Source organism: Euprymna scolopes, chromosome 13 (assembly GCF_053919585.1).
Source record: "Euprymna scolopes isolate OS-2025 chromosome 13, ASM5391958v1, whole genome shotgun sequence".
Classification (NCBI taxonomy): domain Eukaryota; kingdom Metazoa; phylum Mollusca; class Cephalopoda; order Sepiida; family Sepiolidae; genus Euprymna; species Euprymna scolopes.
In genome coordinates, this window is record NC_136494.1 from 114,115,888 (window position 1) to 114,141,364 (window position 25,477).

The window sequence follows — 25,477 nt, forward strand, 5'->3', positions numbered from 1 at the left end:
AAGTTAAAACATACTTATCAAAGTATTCTTATGTACATCTATATCAAAAACACTTGTAAACGTTTTTTTTTTATTTTTAAATATTTTATTTCCATACTTTGTAGACCAGGCGCGAACGCAGATCCCACAATTTTAATGAACCACCGTTCTGCCAGATCAAAATACCTATTCCTGTGTCTCGCTACATCTTCTATCATTATATGTGATCAGTTTTCTATAATAGTCAACCATATAGGAGCCTATTCGTGACCAGACACACACAGATATTCAGCTTTACATTATATATATATATATATATATATATATATATATATATATATATATATGGCACTATGTTGTGCTATGGCTTGTTTTTTTTTGCGTCGTGAATGAGCCGCTACGTAGGGATACAGCGATTGTCTGCCCGACTCTCGGTCCCATTTCACCTTTGCTCATTCTCATTTTCGACCGGCCAGTATGGGGTAAGCACGCACAATTTTGTCTCTCCACAAAATGAGTACACCCCTTCTTCCCAAGCACTAGTTAAGCTAGGTAAGAATAGTTAAGTACAGTAAAAGTTTAATTGTTACGAATTATTTTTTTATTGTAATATATTGTAGTATTTTTGTAAAATAAAATAGCTAAGATTCTTTTTTGTGTTGCGTGTTCTTTGATCTGCTTAAACATCAAAGCGAGGTCCGCTACCTTCCCAGCCAGAACCACACGTCAAGAATCATCCTTGCAGAATGGAGAAGCATCCCCCCAAAAAACACACCCAATTCCAGGTATGACTTCAGTCTTTAAAAAAAGACTTCTTGTAACTGTTGGGCGGTTATACTAGTGATCGACCCATAGTGTTATACATATATGCATAAATATATGCATATAAATACGGAATAATCACGTTGACACACCGGTTCTCACCAGATCGCCGAAGTTAAGCAATGTTGATCCTGGTTAGTATAAGATGGGTGACCATTTGGGAATTCTAAGCGCTGTATGTGGTCACCCCTCATCTCAACATTGTTTCCAGTCGTCCTGTACTTCAACTTGACTCTAGTATGTAATAATGTTGAGTCAGGAGAGGCGACTTGGAGACTGCGCAACTCTTGCCATACAAATTTCACGCGCAGGCACCCTTATAGCGGGTATCCAAAGTCTGTTAAGACTGAAGGAAGTCAGACATATATATACATACATATACATGTACATGTATACATGCATATATATGTGTGTGCGCGTGTGTGTATGTGTGTATGTGTACATACACACACATATAAGGAACAGTCTAATAAATCCAAATGGACTTCGAAATTAAAACAAGTTGCAAGGATCTGTAATTGATTTTTTGGTTTTTGTTTCTTACAATAACAATGTGGACAATAATTATACACACACACAAACACACACACCACACACACCACACACACACACACACACACACACACACACACACACACACATATATATATATATATATATATATATATATATATATATATATATATAGTAAATATGAGAACGGCTTTACATTTATTTTTATTGTAAAGTTTCGCCCAAATTTGGAATTTCCGAACATGTACATAAAAGTCAAAACGAATAAAATAAATAATATGCAGGAAAAACAATTTGAAATAAACATTCCGTATCCATGGTAACGAAACTAAAAAGTTGAAGCAAAGTGGACAAATATTGTACAGCATGGATATCAATGTTTTTATAACCTTTCGTGAATCTTATATATAGTTCTAAAGTACCGAATGTATATAATACTTTCCAGACACATTGGTCACGCTTTGAAAAGTGTTTCTCCGAACAACTCAATAATATTCAATCTGTATTTGATGAAAACTTAAGCGAAAGTAAAACTATAACGCGGACCCACACGTTGCATGCAGTCGCAAAGGAACAAAAAAAAAAAAAAAGAAAGAAATTCGACTTGGATTTTTTAGGTGAAATAAAAAACATTTATTTATGGGACCTTTTTATATATAAGGGTATGGCCACTGAAATTTGGAAGAATTTTACTTATAGACACTGGCAATAGAAACTGAGAAATCAAATTGAGTTACATTCTACTGACCACCAACCAGAGATCAGAATAAAAATATTCAATCTTTTAGCAATCCAGCACATAATTTTTTCGTGTAACCACGAGAAGGATAGTTTGCTCTAAAGCGTCTCGCCACGGTTATGCCATATATCTCTCCACTTTTTCTTTGCCTTCCCTTCCTCCGATGTGACATTAGCTCGAGCACCTGCTTGGTCATTTGCATCTGTGTCATGCCGATGCCGATGTTAAATACGCGCCTGTAACGGCTACAAAACATGCCCGATAAAACCCGACTTCTAGTGTTTACGTCAAATAAAGCGGTGATCGTTTATGACATGTAAAGTATAAAAACCTAACAGCAATTTATATGGAGATTTTTTTTCCGTTTGCAATTTTTTAACGTAATAAATATATTACAGAATTTTTTAACGTAATAAATATATTACAGAATTTTTTAACGTAATAAATATATTACAGAATTTTTTAACGTAATAAATATATTACAGAATCTGTCTCATTTCCAACCTTAACTATTTTATTGCATCAATAGTAAATATTAAAATATACATTCAGATTCACTTGTAAATGTTAATTATACTGTAAAAAACATTAATTCTACTCTAAAAATATTTATATTACTTTTAAATAGAATTAATTTCCGCTTAAAAAATACTAATTCTACTTTTAATTTAATAATTCTAACATTAGTTTTATTTTAAAATTCTATTTCTAGTTTAAAAGTATTAAATGTAAATCTAAATTCATATTTTAAAGTCAAATGAGAATTTTAAAGTAAAGTTAATATTAGTATTATTAAAGTAAAAGTAGAATTGGTATAGTTAACCTAATTTTCTGTTATAGTGAAATTAATATTTTAGGGTAGAATTAATGTTTTTTAAAGTAAATTTTACATTTTATTAGCGTAATATAAATATACTTTAAGGTAACTTATATTTTTAAAGTATAATTAATCATATTTTAAAGTATAATTAATCATATTTTAAAGTATAATTAATTATTAAATTATAGAGTAACTTATATTTCTAAAGTATAATTAATGTTTTAAAGTAAGTTTAATATATTAAAAGTTAAATGCATATTTTAATAACATTAAATTTAAAGTTTAATGGTAAAATTAATATATGTTAATAAAGCATAATATATTTAAAGAAAAATTAATTAATTTAGAGTAAAATTAATGTTTAAATTTTTATAATCTATACATCTATGAAAGTTAGAATGTGTGTGCGGAAACACTTCTCAAGCTATATACTCAATAAAATTTTAATCTACAGACTTAAAAGTTGGTACATAAAGTATTAAGACGTAGGGAAAACTTTTCCATTCGCTTTCACTCGGTCAAAGGGCTGCTACGGGATCAAAAATGAAAAATTGGTACATGGGAGAGATCATCAGATTTTAATCTGTTTATCAACTGTTTCACGAATGCGCATGCGTGAATCTTTCACGTGACAGATACCTTATGTTAAGAACAAATAGGAATGAAAACCCTTTATAAAGATCGTGTCAAGCTGACCTAATAGTTATCGTACTTGGCTCACTGTGTTTACGATTTTGGTTTCGCTCTCAGCTCGAGTATTTTGTTTTACTAACAAGCAGTAAAATGTCAAGAAAAAACATAATACTCGCATTCTCAGTGCCTCAGTTTCTGTATGAATTATGATATTATATTTATGTGTATTTTACGACTGGGCAACGCTGGGTAGTCTGCTAGCATAGTATAAAATTAAAAAAAAATACTTGACAGATACAAAAATGATATAATATGCAACATGTTGATCTGATTAGGCGAGTAACTTGGTCGATTATTATTTTATTATTAGAAAAATAATTAGATTTTGGAAAATGTGTATTTACAGCTTGGAAACTTTAGTCAGGAATTTAAGCAGAAATAAAATAAACAAAGGAATCTTCAGAGTAGTTGTGGAATTTTGTTAGAAATAAACATATTTTGGCTTATGGGAGAGGCCACATATTTGTGTCCTTGCTGACGTAATAGTTAGTTAACAGAGATCAAGCCGATGAGTTGGCGTAAGGGTCGTTAGCGAACAGACGTGTGGACGACCTTGTTAGAAGCAAAAATGGCAACAAGTGAAAATGTAGAAAGAGACTCAGCGTGCCCCCCCCCCGACAAGGGAATTTATAAGATGAATAAAACCCGTGTAAAATATAACTCGCTGTGATAGCGTTCTTTTAGGGTTGGAACAAATAAGAAGATATGTGGTCTATATTGTTATCGTTTATTGTAAGAAAGCTGTCCGTAGAAGTTTATGAGTCTACGTGTATTTGTGAAGAAGCGAACATTTTACATACATACAATAATAGAAGAGCATTTTAGCCACTAGACGACACACTTTATATATCACAAAAGATTAGACGTTGTTTATATGCACTCATTCCGTTGCATTACAATACTAGCTTATCAACCTGGCGTTACTTGAGAATTTTTGGCTTTTACTTTTTGTTTGACTCACCTACTCCTTTTTTTTCTTAATTAGGTTCTTGTATAAAAATATTTAAAATTTTGAACAAAATAATTTAACATAGAAATATAGGCTGTGTAATAAAACAATGGTTTTCTTTATATATGAAAATAGGAAAATAATTATGTTCGGATATATCCTGTCATATCAACTGAATAAACCATGTTAAAATGAACACAATTAATACGAAAAATAGTAGTTGATTGTTTGTTAGGTGTTGTATAACAATAAGAAAGTACAGATAAAATGACATAGAATTATTTGACAAGTATTTTAATGGCATGTGCTCTGAAGAACTCGTAACACTTGTTTCTCCTCAACATAAATATCCCTGACTAATCCGACAAACAGCTAAATCCCGTCTATTTACTGTTTAGGTCTCTAAATGTCGGATAGCCTTCTACTCTAATAATTTCTTCTATTATGCTAGACTTTAAAATTTTGTCCTGATCTCCTAGTTCCCTGTTATAATGTGAAGAGGCATCTTGCTAACCAATTCTTTGAATAGTCTGGCTGTACACGTAATTCTATACAAGAGCCTTGTACTGCCAAGTCAATAGGAAAAATAGCTGGATAATTTTAATGCATCTATAACCAACCTTCTCTATTTTCATCATAATCGTCCTGGCTCCTATATGGCTCCAATTGAAATGAATGGCTCTGGTCTTGGGGAAGCACCATGTTTGGACAAGCGTCTGAGATTACCTTCATTCCTGATCTTAAATGGAATACATACATCAAATCTGTTGTTAAGATCGCTAGAAAAATGGTGTGATTATTCAACCGTTCCAGTGCGTATCTCACAACCGACACAATCCTCTATCTGTATAAGAGCCAAGCAGCTCCTGAAATGGAATACTGTTGCAACATCTGGGCAAGAGCTGCTCGGCGCTCTGTATCTTGATAGAGTTCAAAACCGGCTCCGAAACCTAGTAGCTGGTGCCCTTTTCTCTTCCATGAAACCTTTTCTCACAGAACAGACGTTGCGAGCCTGTCTCTACTTTATCGGTATTTTTATAGCAATTGTTCGTCTGATATCGAATCTATGGCCCCTCCTTGCCAAACTTTTACAATAAGCACTCAACTAGCTACAGTCAATACCAACAATTTTCCCCAGTCTCTATCTGTGCCTAAATCTAAACGCAGATTCAATTAACAATGCATTTTTCCTAGAACTGTCCACATCTGGAACAGTGCTCCATTGGCATGTTTCTCGACTGATTACAATATGGTATCCTTCAAGTTCAATGTAAACAAGTTCTTATTGAGTCATCCCCTTAAATCATCTAAATTCTACCCAATCTACAACATTAACGATTACTAAACTACCCTTACATTCATTAATCTTTATCCTCGATTGGCCTTCAGGCCTTGATAACGGGTGACTGCCTTGTAAAATACAGTTGCAATATGTCTTCTTTTGGGTGAATAAAAGTAAAAATAAGGAAGAAGGATATTTTTTACGTATTAACCTTTTCTAAAAAAACATTTTAAATTCCACGTATGGAAAAAACAATATTTTTAAGTAAACATCTCTTTGGGCATCATTTTTATTTTGCATGAATAGTATTTTACATGAAGTAATCAAAACAAAAACAAAGTTCTGAAAAGTAAACGCAAAGAAAAGGTCATTTTGATGTATGATTGATCTTCTGAGAATCTTTAAAATGAAAAGTCTTTCGCCAACAAATGTAAATAAACCGTAACAAACCAAACCCGAGAAATCTGGACATATAATTTAGTTTTGGGGGAGAGGTAGCGGGGGAGTTATATGAAAAGAGAATAATAATGTCTATGAAAGCTGTCAGTGGAAGTACAGAAGGATACGTATTACCGTTCCACTATCTCTTTCTATCTCCAGCGATTTATGTTTTTGTTCTTTCCTGCCTCAAACAAGGCATATTCTTACTTTGACACTTTGGGAGCATGCCCACAGGCGATCATATAAGGACATAAGCGAGATGTCTTATCACACCACATTGAAACTTTTGCATCTTAGTACAATTAGACAAGCCGGAGACAAAGAATTGCCAAGGCTCTTACGAAGAATGTGGGCTCTCTCTACCATGCTAGAAAACTACTTACGCCTGAAAGTATCCTATACCTCTATAAGGCCCTCATTCGCCCATGCATGGAGTACTGTTGTCACATTTGGGCTAATGCATCTGCTACTTGTCTCTCATTCCTGGACAGGTTTCAAAAGAGAGTCGCCAACCTGATAGGTCCTGAACTGTCATCCAGGCTTAAGCCTCTGTCCCATCGACGAAATGTTGCACCCCTTTGCCTGTTCTACAAGTACTTGAATGGTGAATGCTCTGACGAACTACAGGCACTTGTACCCCTTCGACGTGAATACCCTCAACAAATCTGACAAGCAGCTAAATCTCACCCCTTCACAGTAGAGATCCCCCGGGTTTAAAAAAAGCCGTCTATGAATAGTTTCTTCCTCCGAACTGCTAGACTTTGGAACTCCTTTCTAGGATTTTGCTTTCCCAACTGTGCTGACATGCAGAAGTTCAAGTGTAATGGGAACAAACACCTTGGTACTCACCTTCCTTTCATAATATCCCTGCAACTTATGCCCCCGATAGTTGTCCCCTACTTCAAAGTGGCACTGTGCCTTTGTTGGGGTGAAAGTTGAATAAAAAAAAATTCCAAAGTCTAACAGTTTGAAGAGAGTAAACAAATAGAGTAAAAGGCTAGGGACCAGCACAGTGAAGAGATGGGGTTTTCTGCTAGATGAGTTTGTTGAAGATGTACAAGTGCAATGACTTCGTTAGAGCACATTCCATTAAATTACTTACAAAACATGATGCGACCATGCGACAATGCGACGATGAGACGTATGGTTAATAGTACGAAACCTATTACTGTAACATCCTCTGTATTAATATGCCTTACTACATCGCTATTGTTTTACACCCCAATCTTTTTCTCTGACGTATTCAAAAAGTTCTATTTCAAGACGATTCAGTCACATACGTATACGTAAATAAAATTAGATGAAAGAAAGAAAAATAAAACAAACATTGGGCATTGCAATAAGGGGGAATAACTGCGTGCACCAGAGCAGTAATCGCTCAAGCGCGCCATTTTGATATACCTTCTTCTCTTCTCTTCTCTATATAAATAAAATGAACTCATTTTTTCCACGTCTGATTTTGACCTTAATAGGATTAAAAATCAAGATATTTCATACAAATATAATATGCACAAACGGCAGAACAATATCTGAGGTGTGTTATAGGCTTATTATTTCTCAAATTCCTCGATAATCTTAGATTTCTATACTTTTTCTGCTGAGAAGTCACGGCCAAAATCGGTTAAGATCAATGGAAGTGGTAAAATATTTTCTCTCTAATAAATTCCTCCTCCCCCTGCCACCACTTAACACCGTTTGGGGATCGTTCACAAGGAACAGTTGAGAAGAGAACACCGGTTTGGCTTCGTAGTTCTTTCATGTGAAGTTATTTAAAATCACTGAACTAAGCTGCAGTGCTCTGTGGCGTAGTGGTTAGTGTGCTGGACAATTTACATTATATTTTCACGTTCGCGCCGACCTACCGTAGTCGTTTTTTTTTTTTTTTTTCTAAACAACTGGAATGGACTTTTCTTGGTGGCCGAACTGTTAACGTTGCAGATGTTTTTTTTTTTTCACACTTTATTTTCCTACTTTTACTCATGACTCCGGGTTTGATCCTTCCTACTTACCTACCATAACATTTTTTAAAACTCCCCCCCCCCGTCCCGGAAACAAACACTCGGGCAACGCCGGGTACTCCCGCTAGTTTAGCAATAAAAATGAAAACTAGTCCATGCATGGACTTCTAACACTGTCTTTTATTAATAATAAAACAATACTAGTCAAAATAAAAAGAACAATTTTGTAAACTATGCCGAAATATAAGATAAATAAATAGAAATAAACTCGCCTTCAGAGACAGTAGGTTGCGTTTATAGTGTGAAATTCATTACAGTCGAATAATGAACATCCGCTTATGTATTGGTAAAAACACCTTTACATTTTAATTATAGTTGACATTGTTTATTTTGCTTTCCATATTCGAAGAACTCCACCTGGAATAAGAGGAGACAATTCAAGATCAGAATGTTCACAAAAATATCAGACACACTTTCCAATAAAAACCGCTGAAAACTATTTGTAAAATTTAATGATTATTTTTGTTTTAAAGAAAGTTTAAACTTTGTAAAAACAAAAAAGTTAAAAAAGAAAAAACTCACACATTTTCCAATAATAAGTGTATATAACTATTTATAAATTTTCTATGCTATTTTTATTTAGTTCGAAAGTTTTATATTGTGAAAATGTTCGGTATTTTTAAACGTCATATATTTTCATCTAACCCTAACCCTAACCCTAACCCAACTTTCATTCATTTCAGTATTTTCTTTACTTACAGAGCCTGTTCATTAACAAGTTGGCTTTTCAGATAAACGTTTTCATTAATTTCAGAAAAAATACAAAAATGCCTGTTGTAAGTGTTTCGTAATTCTAAATATTTTATAAAGTCTCTCATAGGATTAGCGAATCTCTTGACGGAGCCTTCTTTTCAATTGCCCTTGACATATTAAAGGCCTTTGATAGGGTATGGCATAAAGGTCTACTCCACAAAATTTCCAGCTACGGCATAACTGAAAATGTCTTTTTAATTATTAAAGCATTTCTCTTTGATAGATTCATAAGATTAGTAGTTGAGTAGGCAGAAATGAGAAGCAAACAATATTAATGCTGGAGTCCCTCATGGGAAAATTCTGGGCCCTACACTTTTTCTGAGCTACATCAATGATCTTCCAAATCATATCCTAAGATCATTCGTAGACATTTATGCTTACGATACTATCATCTATGGCAATACTTCAATGACCGTAATCGACCAATTCTTTCTGATTCTCTCTCCTCTGATCTTGATCTCGTGATGCAATGGAAAAAAGGATGGCTGGTTACTTTTAATGCATCTAAAACCAGGCTTCTATCTTTCCAGCATCAACGCTCTGATCCCCTTCTGACATCAACTGAAATGAATGGTTCTCGTTTTGGGGAGGCTCCATGTTTTGACAAGCTTCTAGGTCTGATCTTTACTCCTGAACTGAGATCGAACTCGTACATCAAATCCGTTGCCAAGGCTGCTGAAAAATGGTGGGATCGTTTTACCGCTACAGTAGATATCTAAGTTCTGATTCAATTGTCTACCTGTATAAGAGATAAATAGGTCCAAGGTTGGGGTACTGCTGCCATATCTGAGCAGGAGTTGCTATAAGCAGATTATTCTGCCTTTACAGAGTTCAAAATAGACTTCCTAGCCTAGTAGGGGAATGCCCTTTTCTCTTTCTTGCAACTTTTTTTTACCACAGAAGAGACGTTGCGAGCCTGTCTCTGCTTTATCGTTATTTTCATGGCAAATGCAAGTTTAAGCTCCAATCTATGACATCCCCCATGGTCTGAGTTTCAAGAAACACACTCGTCTAACTGAAACCACTATCAATAATTGCCCTCACTCTTTATCTAAACCTAAATGTAGATTCCATGAACAAAGCTTCTTTCTTAGAACTACACACCTGTGGAACTCTCTTTCGTTTTTCTGCTTTCCAACTGATTACAATATAGTTGTCTTTAAGCCCAACATAAACAAATTTTTAATGAGCCATCCCCTCAAGTAATCCAATTTACCAAATTTCCACCACTAACGATTACTACGACATTCTCCCATTGACTACTGTACATTCATTAACCCTTATTTTCGAATAGCATCCGGGCCTTGATAAGTGGTGGATTCATTGTAAAAAAAGGCTAACAAATTATTTGGAGGACTATTTGGATTCATTGGACTACTATTATTTTCACAACGTTTTGGTCGATGTAACCTCCGATCTTTTTCAGGTGTATCTTGGCGAACTCGGGAATATTTCTGTCGAAATCGGGAATGTTTTTGTCGAACTCGAGAATTTAAACGGAATTTCGAACGGAACCATTTATTTACTTCACGAGGGTAGCATGCTCTTGTCCCGTCAGCCAAAGACCCGTGGCGCAGTGGTTAGAGTACTTGGAAAAATCAATTGTAAAAGTCATATCTTCCTGAAGGTTGAAGTTTTAATTCTTAGTGTGAGCGACCGAAAAATACAATTGCAAATTACTTAGGACCTGTATCCAATCATGGCTGACGGAACAAGATCAAACTATACCCGTGAAGTAAATAAAGGATTCCGTCCTAAATTTTGTGCAAATTCCCAAGTTCGACAGAAACATTCCGAGTTTGACGATGAAGAAAATCGGAGATCATATCGACGGAAACGTTGTGAAAATCATACTCAAGATGATAAATGAGTAGACGGATGAATTAAAATAATGCGAATAATGAATCCCCATATCAAAGATTTAGAAACGAAATTATTTTTATCCAATAAATGTTAAGATAATTAATGTTTTATTTTGTTTCTGTATGTATTTGTTTTACTTTTACTAAAAAAAAAAAGTTATGCGAAATTTAAGATTCTCGGGAAAAAATTATTGAAGACTTTCATATATTTTTGAATTGACTCATCTGTTCTTAGTGGAGTTCTCCAAAACTGAAAACACAGAAATCGTCCACAATAAATAAAATCCACGATTAAAGTATTTTTTCGAATTGCAATTATCTTACCTGCAAATATTGGTGTCACATAAATTATGTAATAGTAAATTAAACCATATAAAATTGTCTATCATAAACTTAAAATGGATACAGCAATGCAGAAATATGTTTTATTAATGGAGGAGATGGGATTAAGTCAGGCATCAAAATTTTCCCCAACGCCATCAGCTTTGAATGCTACAGTTTTGCTTTCGGTTTCGATTCAAGCTGATGGCACACAAATAGTTTTGGTTCCCCGACAAAAGGAGGGTGGCCCTGTAAATTCACCCTTGTCCGTCCGTCTCTTCGTCCGTCCGTCTCTTCGTCGGTTACTCTCTTCGCCAGTTCACACTTTTCTCAATAACTACATCTTGGAATTTTTTTTAATTTTGCACAAACATTAGACATGATATGAGTAGAAAAGTAACAGAACGGATTTTCCGGGAAAACTTCGCTTGTCCCCCCCTAGGGGTGCCTTTCATGTTAAAATGGCTAAAATTGACACTTCTGTGATTATTAAAAAAAAATTGATGCCTTGGAGTTTTATAAAACTTTCTGAAAAGTTGTAACTAATTGATTTCTACATAATTTTGTTTGTCTATACTTCGCGATAACTCCTGGGTGTGCCCCAGGGTTCTTTTAGGGCTAATAAAAATACTCAATTTTTGGGACTATTTATCCAGAATTTTTCCGTATATGTCTATTTAGCAGTTTTACATGATGCTGAACTAAAATTTAAATATGTTAAGGCCTTAGAGACTTTGGGGGCTAAATAGTGGGGGGCAAATGATGGACTTAGTAATTTCTTTTTTTGCAGGGTACAAAACTCAAATTTACATATATTAAGGCTTACAACTGCACCGTTTGTTCATTGTCACCAGGATTTGACGTCCCCTGGGAAGTTTTGCGGCGAAATGCGGTGGCTGGGTGGGATGCTAAACTCAATCATTATTTTATGCCTCGTTCACTGTGTACTCACGGGGAACCATGCATGCTTCACTTGTTTTTATTTGTTTTGTTTTTTTTACTTTTGACATCACGACTGGACAAGTGAAAATATATTTAAGCGTATTTTAGAACCAGGAAGAGGAAGGCGCCCCACCCCTCCTAGTAATATATAAAAAGCTATATGTCTGTCTGTTTGTCTGTCACCATATTTTTAAACTGTATCTCTTCTGAATCTAAAAGTCACAGAGCGGCGCTAGGGGCCTGAAATTATTGGCTTTTTATGAACTGCTCTTTTATTGGCCTTTAGCCGGTTAAAATAGTTTTTAAGTGGTCAAAAAAAGGTAAAATGTGAAAAAATCGTTATACATTTTGTACATTCACCTTAGTTTATTTTTAATCAATTCTAATGCGTGTCACATTGGTACAGTGGTAACGTCACCAGCTTTGAATGTTACAGTTTGGCTTTTGGTTTCGATTCTAGCTAATGCTATATAAATACAATTTTTTTAAACTTTTGAAATCACGACACTATAATAATTCTAGTCTGCCCGTTGGCCCTTAAAGGGTAAGATGAAAAATGTTCAATATAAAATTTTGGACAAATAGTCACAAAATAAAAAGTGTTTTAGATTATATTGTCTTTTATTATCTTGAGACAAGATTTTTTAAGTGATGAGTGAAAGCAAATCAAATCAGGAAGCCTCTAGAGCACTACTGCAAGCATAAAATTAAGGAGGCTCTACTAAAAGCATTACTAAAACAAAGTTTCTACTTTCTCCCTCTCTTTGAAGAGAAAATATATTTTAGTAAGGCTTTAAAAAAATAAATCATTAGAATCCACAAAAGCACTACTAAAAGCAGTAAATATGGTTAAAAATATGTTTGTAGTTATATATTGTATGCATATATTTAAAGCAGTTTTTAACTCAACAGATAAAGAGTGGGGAAAATTATTGATAGTGGTTTCAGCTAGACGGGTGTTTTTCATGAAAGATTGGCGAACGGGGATCAGAGATTGGAGCTCAGACGTGCACTTGCCATGGAAGTAACGATAAAATAAAGACAGGCTCGCAATGTCTCTTCTGTGAAAAAGAGGTTGCAGGGAAGAGAAAAGGGCATCCCCCACTATGTTATGAAGTCTGTTTTGTACTCTGTCAAGGCAGGATAGGCTGTTTTTAGCAGCTCCTGCCCAGATGAGGCAGCAGTACTCCATCCTTGGACGTACTTGGCTTTTATATAGATAGAGAATTGCATAAACAGTGAGATATCTTCTAGAGCGGTAGAAAAATCCCACTATTTTCCCAGCGACCTTGGCAACAGATTTGATGTACGTATTCCATTTCAGATCAGAAGTAAAGGTCAAACCCAGAAGCTTGTTAAAACATGGAGCCTCCCGAAACGAGAGCCATCCATTTTAATTGATGCTAGATGGAGATCAGAGCGTTGATGATGTGCAAATAGAAGCTTGGTTTTAGATGCATTAAAAGTAACCAGCCACCTCATCCCCCATTGTACCACACGCTTAAGATCAGAGGATAGAGAATCAGAGAGAACTTGGGCATTTCCGGCATTTGATGTGTTGTCATAGATGGTCGTGTCATCAGCACAGGTGTCAACGAATGATTTAAGTATGTGTTTTGGGAGATCATTGATGTAGACCAGGAAGAGAGCTGAGCCCATGATGGACCCTTGAGGGACACTAGCATTAACACTGTGGGCTTCTGATTTCTGCCCATCAACCACTACTCTTATTAACCTATCAAAGAGAAATGATTTAATAATTGAGAAAACATTTCCAGCTATACCGTAGCTGGAAATCTTGTGAAGTAGGCCTTTATGCCATACCTTATCGAAGGCCTTTGATGTGTCAAGAGCAATTGCCCTAGAAAGGAAGCCTTTGTCGAGAAATTCACTAATCCTTTGATCTATAACCGCTAGCACGTCTGCTGTAAATTTAGCAGAACGGAAACCATATTTCATGTAACTAAGAAGGTCATTCCTGCTGAGGTGGTTGACTACTTCTTTATTTGATATGGATTCTAGCAACTTACTCATGACACACACGAGACTTATTGGTCTGTACAGAATTCTTAAATACATAAAACGAGGTTTCCAGGGTGTTGGGAAGCAAATCTCTTTATGGCAACGCTTCAACAGTTTTGTAAGTATGGGGGCAAGTTCTGGTTGAAGCTTTTTCAACACTATAATTGGAATCCGTTAGGGCCAGTTGCTTTACTGGAATCAAGGTTCTTGATTAGCTTGGCGACATCACACACAGATATCTGTATCTTGCATAGCGTATTGTCTGGTATAGGAGGAAATACGGGGAGTTGATGGTCTTTGTCGCATAGAGTAGAATTAGCTGTAAAGTTCTTGGCAAATAGTTTGGCTTTGTCTGATGCTGACGAGATGACCTCAGGTCCATTGATAATGGTTGGGACGGAACGCACGCTTCTGTTCAAGGTCCTGTTTGCTCCGCTGCTCAGCTACTTTGGATTTAACGGACTGAGCTCTCTTGCATTTTTATTACTCTTTTAAAGTGGCTGCTGGCAGTCCTGAAAGCAGCTTTAGTCTCAGTACATCTATTACGTTGGTAGCTATGGAAAAAGTGATTGCTGTGCGCGATGGCAGCAGCACATTCTGGGGAGAATCATGGCTGGCTGTTTGGTTTTCGTTGGAATTTTTTAGATGGTATGAATCGGTCTATGCCTACAATTAACCATTCGGTCTGGTCTGATACTATAGAGGACAGCCTTTTTAAACATGGAATGGAGAGGTAAATCAGATATGAATGTACGGAAGCTATCCGAGTCAGCCATAGAGTATCGGTATACAGTACGGTGGAGAGGTACGTCTGATGACTTATTACATTTCATTTTTATCTTAACTGATAAAACCGATGGTCGGAAGATTCCAGCGGAGATAAAACGGAACATGAACATAGCTCAGGGAACGTAATCAGAAAAAGCTCTAGAAGGCGTGCATACTGACCGGTAGTATCGGGCACACGTGTGGGTTCGTAAACGATCTGAGTGAGGTCATAGGCAATGGCAAAATAATGACAGAACCTCCCCTCATCATTTGTCTTGTTTGAGTCGGTCAGCCATTTCACATTGTGGACATTGAAGTCACCGCAGATGTAAATGTTAATCGAGGGATGAGCACACAGGATGTGGTCAATTTTCTCAGACATACTCTTAAAGATAATAACTCCGCTGTTGTGGGGCGATAAAGGGCAAATATAAATGCGTTGGTGTTAACAAGTGCAACCCGGAAGCACATATAAGGTAAATTAGGGTCTTCTCTGGAGATATCCCTACCACACGGAAATCCATCTTTAATGTAGGCACATATTCCATGTCCATGGCAATCTTGGGGGTCAGAATTAAATGTTAGGTTAGAGTATCCTTAATTATGAACTCATCTAGGGAAGTGGTCAGCCCTATTCTAGTTTCGCTTAGAACAATATGCCCGGTTTCGTCTCCTGCAATTGGGTTTCAACCTCTGGAAGGTTGGAACATAGATGTTGGAGAAGGAGATATGGTAGTAGGGGTCTACGTTTGAGGATGGGGTTCTAGGTTTATTCGTGTATATATATATATATATATATATATATATATATATATATATATATATATATATATATATACGATAATAAAAAATATGAAAATCCGCAGTGGACCCAATACCAGTTTGTACCTCAGATCATGGTTCTAAATTGTCTAAGAATAACCAAGAAGGGAAAACATAATCCAAACTTCAGTTTAAAGAGTACAAAGTGTCGTACGATTTCACAACCTTCACAGAGGATTATTGCTATTCAGATTTAAAAATCCATCAGCTGTATACGGCGAAATCCAATGATAAACAACATAGAGTATTTTACAATATATAAACCGATGAGTATTAAATATCTGGAAATACTTATTGTCACTCGTGGTCAAGAGAATATAACAAAGTTGTGCCAGCGATCGATTTTAATAACTCATGTAGTAAATCATATTAAGTAAATGATATAGACAGATTATATGATTGATATACATAAACAATTGGCCATCTTGTATCAGGTTGCGATATTAACAAATATTAATATCAAATAGGGCGGGCCAATATTTGCATTAGAAAATCTGCAATTTTACTAGCAAGGAAATTGCGAGCAATTAATGTGAACCTCACCCAGATTCGGTTACGAATCTGTAATCAGAAAAATCGTACAACCTGAATACGTTTGTGAAATGGCAGTTCTTGCAGAATGTAATCTAGCTGTCAAGGTTTGTAAAATTATATAAAAATATACAGAAAAAACTCATTTCAAAATGCAAGCATTCTCGTAGAAGTTGGGGCACTGGGTTTCAAAAATAAAATTAAAAATAGATTGATTGAATGGATCCCGGTCAATGCACGACTTGAAAATAGCTCAAAGTTCAGATCCTACTAGCAGCTTTTTTAATAATTAGTCTTCCCTTATCAACGCTAAAGGCTAATGATGTATAATGATAGGTTTTCTTATAAGAACGTGAATGTATTATAAATAGGTAGTAAGTATAAGAGCCAGGTACGTCAAAGGATTGAGTATTGCTGTCATATCTGGTCAGGAGCTGGTAGAAAGTCTTATCTTGCCTTGACAGAGTTCAGAATAGACTTCGTAGCCTAGTGGGGGGTGCCATTTTCTCTTCCCTGCAGCCTCTTTCTTATAGAAGAGACGTTGCGAACCTGTCTCTGTTTTATCGTTATTTAAATGGCAAGTGCTCGTCTTAGCTCCAATCTATGGTCGCCCCCTCGCCAAAAAATTCACGAGAAACACTCGTTTGGCTGTAAATACTATCAATAAGTTTCTCCACTCTTTATCTGTGCCTAAACCTAAACGTAGATTCCATGAACAAAGCTTCTTTCTTAGAACTGCACACCTTTGGAATTCTCTTCTATTTACCTGCTTTCCAGTTGACTACAATATGACCGTCTTCAAGTCCAATGTAAACAAGTTCTTGATGAGCCGTTTTCCTTTAAGTAATGCAATTTATCAAATTTACCCTTCTAATGATTAATATGATATTGTCCTTTTGACCACTGTACACTCTAACCCTTATCCTCGAGTGGCATCTGAGCCTTGATAAGTGATGATTCCTTTCGTAAAAAGTATTAATCGGTATTGGAGTCAGAAATCGAAAAAATCTAAACTTTTAGGAATAAATCTGATAATTTTAGCTTAATTTTCGATGACAAGAATAATTCCTTAAAATTTTGTTGTTCTTGTTTTAAACTTAATTATTGATAAAAAAAAATGTTTCTTTAAGACAAAAATTAGAGACTTATAGTGAATTTATGTAAAACAATGGCACCAGAAAAAAATTGTATAGGAAAAATGGTAGAGGTAAAAATGGCACAAATAATGAAATAGGAAAAATGTCACTAATAAAAAATACAGTTTATTAAAAATCTTGAAGACAATACATAATGCGAAAACTTTAAGAATTTTTTTCAATTAAGACGAGATCTATATCTACATATAAAAGTAGATGAGTATTCTCTGCTAATATCAGCACTAAATGTCGTAGCATCGTAACAAAGCTAACATCTGTCTGCCTTTTCCAGTTAAAACCAAAAACTATATATATATATATATATGTATATATATATGTATATATATATGTATATATATATATATGTATATATATATAGTCATCCACATACAGTACTGCTTCGTTGTTTCTCAGCGCATCAGTGCGGCTAGACAAGCAACTACCTCCAGCCAGGATCGAAACCCTACCGTTCAAACAACAGTCGAAGCTTCTAACCGTTGCAGTATTCGGCTGCTGCTATGCGGGCATTGAATTAACAATGTTTTGACATTGTCCATTTACCTAAGCTCAATTTGCTTACACAAAGAGCATCGCTTAATACGCTAATGGTAATTTGTATATCACTTCTCAATATGCTAACCTAAGATAGAGAGCATTATATATATATATATATGTGTGTGTGTGTGTGTGTGTGTGTGTGTGTGTGTGTAAAAGTGAAAATATGTGTGTGTGTTAAGACAATTCTCAACTTATATACCCGACGGATTTTTTATATACAGATTTGAAATTTGAAATATGGAGGATTCAGGCACGTGGAAAAAGATCTGCTAATAGGTCAAAATTGAAAAATTAATACAGATTTTTATCTGTTTGCTAACTGTTTCACGAATGCGCATGCGTGAATAGTTCACATTACAGATTCCTTATGTTAAACTACGTAGGTTTGTAAACACTTTTTTAAAATTCGTGTCAAGCTATCCTAATGATTATCGTACGTGCCTCATTGTCTTTAGGTTTTGGTTTCGATCTCAGCTTGAATATCCATTTTTTTACTTACAAGACGTGAACTGTTAAGAAAAAAACATAATACTCACGCGCACATATCTCAGTTTATTTCTACTTTTTTACTTCATTTTTTAATGAATTCATCGTTACGCTTAATACCTACGATATTTCTGTTTATAAATAAAAATTCTGCGTTAATTAAAATATAATATTTATGTGTATTTTCAACCGATCAACGCCAGGCGGCCTGCTAGTGTTATAAATTCATGCACTAGCGTTACTTATTTAACCTTCAATAATTTCTATAGCAGAGGTTTGGCTTATCTATGGCCAGTTCCCTCAACAGCATCTTACTCTGCCTATCTTTGGAGTTTCATACGAATATTCAATTATAGATTATCCTCGCCAGAGATTATATCCCTCGACCTAAAAATCAACAAATTTTAGAACATTCTTGTAATGACGTATTCCCTGTTGATTGCCGTGTAATGCTAGCTCTGTGCAGTTCTAGGACAGCCCACCCTCTACTTCTCAAAAAGAGAAAGCGTTGTGTCCAGAAGTGGTTAGTTTGCTAATCGCTTGTGGCGCCTATAGTGGGGAATATCGAACAGACATTTTTTACAGAACAGAATTCTCCTCGAGAGCATTGACTTTTCAATCGCACTTTCCGCCCCTTGTGTCACATTACACGATGTGGAAAAGAAATAAATACTTTAAAATATAGATTAGCGAAAATATATGATACTCTCTCTCTCTCTCTCTCTCTCTCTCTCTCTATATATATATATATATATATATATATATATATATATTATATATAGATTGATGAAGTACCAGACCCTATTAGGTCATATAATAATTGTATGATTGGAAAATCTATTATTATCTTCTGCATACATACAAAGAAAAGTTTTTTCTCGTTCTGACATTGGCATTAAAAGCCTACTTTTCTTATTTATTAATTATTAAAACGAACTCAGTCATGCATGTACGTGCGACCATATGAAGGTTAACTAATTAGCATATTAATTTTAAAACGAGCGTTAATTATTTATTCATTTTTTATGGTTTCTTATTAGATGATTGGTTTCATTTTAAGCTCAATTCTATTTATGCATAGTTTCTACATTCTGCATAATTGTGCAGAATTTAAGATAAAACGTTCTAACACGCAGAAAAAATTATGTCTATCTATCTATCTATCTATCTACCTATCTATTTATTTATTTATCTATGTCTCCCTCTCACCCACTCTCTCTCTCTCTCTCTCTCTCTCTCTCTCTCTCTCTATATATATATATATATATATATATATATATATATAAGTGACGTCGGTGTGTGCAAAAACTCTACTAAACTCCTTTCTGAATATTTGATAGACAGAATTGAAATTTGATATATAGGGTATTTGGACATGTAGAACACTTTCGATTTGTTTTTAGCCGAATAAATTGCTGATTATGTGTAATCAGTTGTCCTGAGCAGGATAAGTCGAATAAAACATTACTCTTACTGTTACTTTTTCGCATGCGCAAAAGTAAACATTCATAGCTCAAAGGTGCTTAAAGTAAACGTTTCGTATCAATTTGTCGGTAGTATCGACACTGTACTGCTAAACAACGAATAATGTTCGATCGCTAAACGTTTTGGTTTCGAGTCCAGCGGATAGTACCCGCAACATTTTTTATAACTTTAAAAGAATTACTACATCTATGGAGACAATCGAGAATTGGCTCTATAATCTTATATATAAAAGGTTATATGTCTGTCTATCTTTCTCCATATTTTCAAACTCTATCTCTCCCGAAGCAAAAATAAAGTTAGCGATCTCAAATAATTGGATTTTTTATTGACCATTCTTTTATGGATCTTTATTTTACGACCGGGCAACGCCGAGCAGCCTGCTAGTACTGATATAAAAATTGCCAATCTTTTTCTCAAATATTCCAAAACATAACCTAAATGTTTAATTTTGAAAATAATTTAAGCTTTCAACCAGATCTAGAATGTTCTTTTATTATAAATGTTCATCGAACACCCAAGAGATGATTACAAAAACGTGTTCTCTAAAACCTTCATTGATAAAACGCAATTTTTGTATTTATTTAAATCGGAAATCGTCTCCACCCAATGTTCTTCTTTTTTTTTTTATCTCATCTTCGAATAACACATTGCATCTAAAACCGAGATCGTTGTAAGAACATAAGAGTGTCCTTATCAGACGATTTCCGCTCTTTTGGCCTGATCTGTTGGTTCTATTAATCAGATCACCCGTAATATTCTGCCTCTTTTTGGTTCGGGTGTCGGGTGTTTGCTAAATGTTTTCGCCATTTTGCCTGTTAATACTCAGCCTTATAGAATGTCCAAGAAAGAAAGCCCAAAACACTGATGCAAGCCATCATACACTTCCGGCGGATGTTATTCACTTTCTCTCTTTAACTCCCGGCGTTTAAGGAGAATGCCTGATCCGTAGTGGTGGGCCACACCTACGGATATTCGTGACACTACCATCTGCTCCATCTCTTATCACTACCCTCAATTTGTTCCTCCGGGAGCAATAACCGTATGTTCTGTTCCCGGAATTGAAAATAAATAAGAAATTAGTAACAAAATAATCCAATGTGTATTTTTACTTTCCTGATTATTTGTGACTATAAAACGAAACCATTATTATTTGTACTCACTAGATGTTCTCACACAGGCCATCTTCAGAGATTACACACTGACAACAGCTGGTGGTGTTCCCTGGTGTCAGGGTGACAACAAGTGTCACTTAGATTTTCAGTACTTTCCGCATCCTTCGAGATCTTTGCAAATGAATTAGCATCATCGCAACAGCAGCTTGCCACTGGCTTAGTCATCATTGGAATTTGAATGGCAATAAACCTCGTTATAGTCAAAGTATTATTCACATTCATCCAACGGAGGTCTGGTTGGTGTTTTCTGTCCATGATTATTCCATCCTACTCGACCTTTAGTTTCATGTGGTGTTCCTTCATGTTTCCGTTTCATCCCTCTTACTGTTTCCACAGTAAAGGGAGTGGCCGGCTGGCGCTTGTAGTTCATGTGAATTAGCCTCTGCAAGCCTAATGAACTTACTGATCCGCGCTATTTTTTAAATCGTATTTCCAAGTTTAATTAAAGTTTTATTATATGTCTTTTTTTATTCAATTGTAAGGTTAAATTACAGAATAGTACCAAAACACCCTCCCCTCCCCATGTTAAGAATGGCTTTTAAAATAATAACGTTATTATTTCAGCACGGATCACTCTCTATATGAGTACCTAATATTTTTTTTTCAGCCATTCTTTTTTTTTTCAGCCATAGAGAGGGGATGGTGTTTTGTAGCTATTTTTTGCTTTCAACTAACAATTTATTATTAAAAAAAGATATTGTGAAATTATAAAAAAAAATAAAAAGATATTGTGGAAGTTGAATTTAACTTGAAAAAAAAAAAAAACATGTGAACGGCGCGTTCAACATTGTAGCCGGAGCTTATTTGGATATAAGGTCACGTTAGTCGATTAATGGGTGTTAATGCACTTACTGATCCGCGCTATTTTTTTTTAAATCGTATTTCCAAGTTTAATTAAAGTTTTATGTTGTTTTGGTATTTTTTTAGATTAGGTCCACCTCCACAATTTTCTTTTAAATGACGACTTTTAAAGGTTTCCGACTATGCTGAATACGGAAATCGCATTGAAATTTTGCAGAAATAAGTAGTTATCAATATATAAATAGTTGTTTTATGCATTGTATTCTTTGGCGGCCATTTTTGTTACGCGCGTAGATTTGTTTATGACACACGCGCAAGCGTGTAAAAAGATGGCCACCAGAGATTACAATGCATTTTAGAACTTTTTATATCTCGATAACTACTTATTTCTGCAAAATTTCAATGCGATTTCTGTATTCAGCATAGTCGAAAACTTATAAAAGTCGTCATTTAAAAGAAAATTGTGGAGGTGGACCTAATCTAAAAATTTACCTTTTTTTTATTCAATTGTAAGGTTAAAGTACAGAATAGGTACAAAACACCCACTTCTCCCCATGTTAAGAATGGCTTTTTAAATAATAACGTTATTATTTCAGCACGGATCAATAAGTGCACGAGTACCCAATTTCTTTGATAAAGAAAAAGCATTCATATTTTCTTATATAAAAACAACTTCTGTAAAAAAAAAGAAGAAAAATGTATACTTTCAATTTTTGTTAAAAAAGGTTTTCTTAAAAAAAATACGGTAAAAAAAACAAACAACAAAATATTAATCGGTATTCATGCAGAGAGTGATCCGTGCTGAAATAATAACGTTATTATTTAAAAAGCCATTCTTAACATGGGGAGGGGAGGGGGTTTTGTACCTATTCTGTACTTTAATCTTACAATTGAATAAAAAACATAAAACTTTAATTAAACGTGGAAATACGATTTAAAAAATAGCGCGGATCACTCTCTGTATTAGCACCGAAAGTACAGAATAGTTAGAAAATATCCTCCCTCCCCATGTTAAGAATGGCTTTCTAAATAATGTTAATGCTTCAGTACTGTTCCTTGTCTGCTTAAGTTTAACTTTTGTTTATTAAATTGTTAGGTGAAAGTCCAGAATAGTTACAAAACACTCCTATTCTCATGTTAAGAATGGCTTTCTAAATAATAACGTCATTATTTCAGCAGGGTAGCTTCTCTGCATAAGTACCATGTTTTGTTTTTTAAATTGTTAGCTGAAAGGACATAATAGTTACAAAATACCGTCCCCATGTTAATAATGTCTCCTAAATAACATTATTTCAGCACGGTATTTTCTATGCATACGTACTATCTATTTTTGTTTATTAAATTGTTAGGTGAAAGTATAGAATAACTGCAAAACTCCCTCCCGATGTTAAGAATAGCTTTCAAAATAACGGTATTATTTCAGCACGGTACATTCTCTGCATAAGTACTATCTTTTTTTTATTAAATTGTTAGGTCAAAGTATAAAATAGTTACAGAACACCCTCCCTTTCCCATGTTAAGAATAGCTTTCTTAATAGCATAATTTCAGTACGGTACCTTCTCTGCATAAGTACCATCTTTTGTTTATTAAGTTGTAAGGTGAAAGTATAAAATAGTTACAAAACGCCCTCCCCATGTTAAGAATGGCTTTCTAAATAACGTTATTATTTTAGCACGGTGCTTTCTCTGCATAAGTACCATGTTTTGTTTATTAAATTGTTAGGTGAAAGTACGGTACTCATGCAGAGAGTGATCCGTGCTGAAATAATAACGTTATTATTTAAAATGCCATTCTTAACATGGGGAGGGGAGGGTGTTTTGTACCTGATCTGTATTTTAACCTTACAATTGAATAAAAAACAACATATAATAAAACTTTAATTAAACGTGGAAAGGAAATACGATTTAAAAAATAGCGCGGAGCACTCTCTGCATTAGCACCAAATATTATTTAAGCACGTTCCAATCACTAAAATTTCTTCGAAAAAAACTGTACTTTTACCAAACAATTTATAGTGTTAAAAATAAAAATGTTCATATTTTCTTATATCGAAAAATAAAAAAAACAAAAACAAAACAAAAAAAACGACTTCGACTCAAAAAGCAAGCGACAAACTTTTTTTTTGCCTGATATAATAAAGAAAAAATGTTTAAATTAAAAAATTTGGAAGATAAACGCATGAATTATGTTTTTTTCTTTTTTACTTATCGAGTAAACAGAAAATGGAATCTTCTAATCCGTTTCGTTAAATTGTGGTGTGTGAAATGAATCGAACCGGAAGTTCAGTTCTATCAAGAAAACAGGTTCGCACTAACGGCTTACGAAAATTATTTTTATTTTATTTAATATTTTAATAATTGGCGATGTAAATTTATTTTAATAACATAGAAACATCCCTCGACTCTAAAGATGGATTGTCTGAAAATTTCAAATAAATTGGTAATGTAGAAATATGGTTGTATCAACTTTGAACGAACCAAGAATTACATTTTTATATATATAGATAGTAGTCATACTATATATATATATATATATATATATATATATATATATATATATATATATATATATATATATAGTAATTTATAAAATATATATGGTGATTAAGCTACACTGAATATTCCGCGTTTCATCCACTCTAGGACTCCTCATCCTGAGGAGTCCTAGAGTGGATGAAACGCCGAATATTCAGTGTAGCTTAATCGCCATATATATTTTATAAATTACTAACTAGCTCTACCTACGTATTGAGTACTTTTGAAGTAAATACTTAAAGTTTACGCATAAATCTATACTTTCGTATATTAATTTTATGTGAGTAAATTAAGTAGTTATATATATATATATATATATATATATATATATATATAATCGCAAAAATTAAAACGTATCGCAAAAACAAAAACAAATAACATCTAAATAAATCGCGATACATCCAGACAGTCGAGCGAGATGGACACGTGGGTTAAGGGTTTAGGCTTATTACCGCAGGACCCCGATTTCGAATCTCCCTAGATTCAGCCACTCTGATGAGTCGTAGACGACAAAACACGTGTTAGTGGATAATTATATTTTAAAAACAATATGTATGCCGCCCCCCCATGTAGGGGTACCAAGTTGGTTAAAGGGAAAATTATTCACAACTCACATTTAGGTAAAAATGCACTTTCGTAAATCATTGAATTCATTCAAAACGTATCGCAAAAACAAATAACCTATATATATAATCTCTTGTTTTATTTTCTATTTTTAACAGCAACATTTTACCATTAAGAGCATTGCGATAGCCTTCTAATACTGCCATTAATACATACCACACACAATGTTTCAAGCAAATTACATCGCCTGAAATTGTTTATGTATTTTATTTTAAGCTTTTTTTTTATCGATGCTGTAATTATGCAGGGTCTTTGTTTTAATGTGGTGTCCAGGATTTTTAGTTTATCACTGTACCAGTTCCATCGACAACAAACATCTTGACAGCAATGCAATATCACCCGTTTTATTCTACTCAGCGAAATATATCATAACCCATGGTATGGAATCGCCATTGCTATGTTC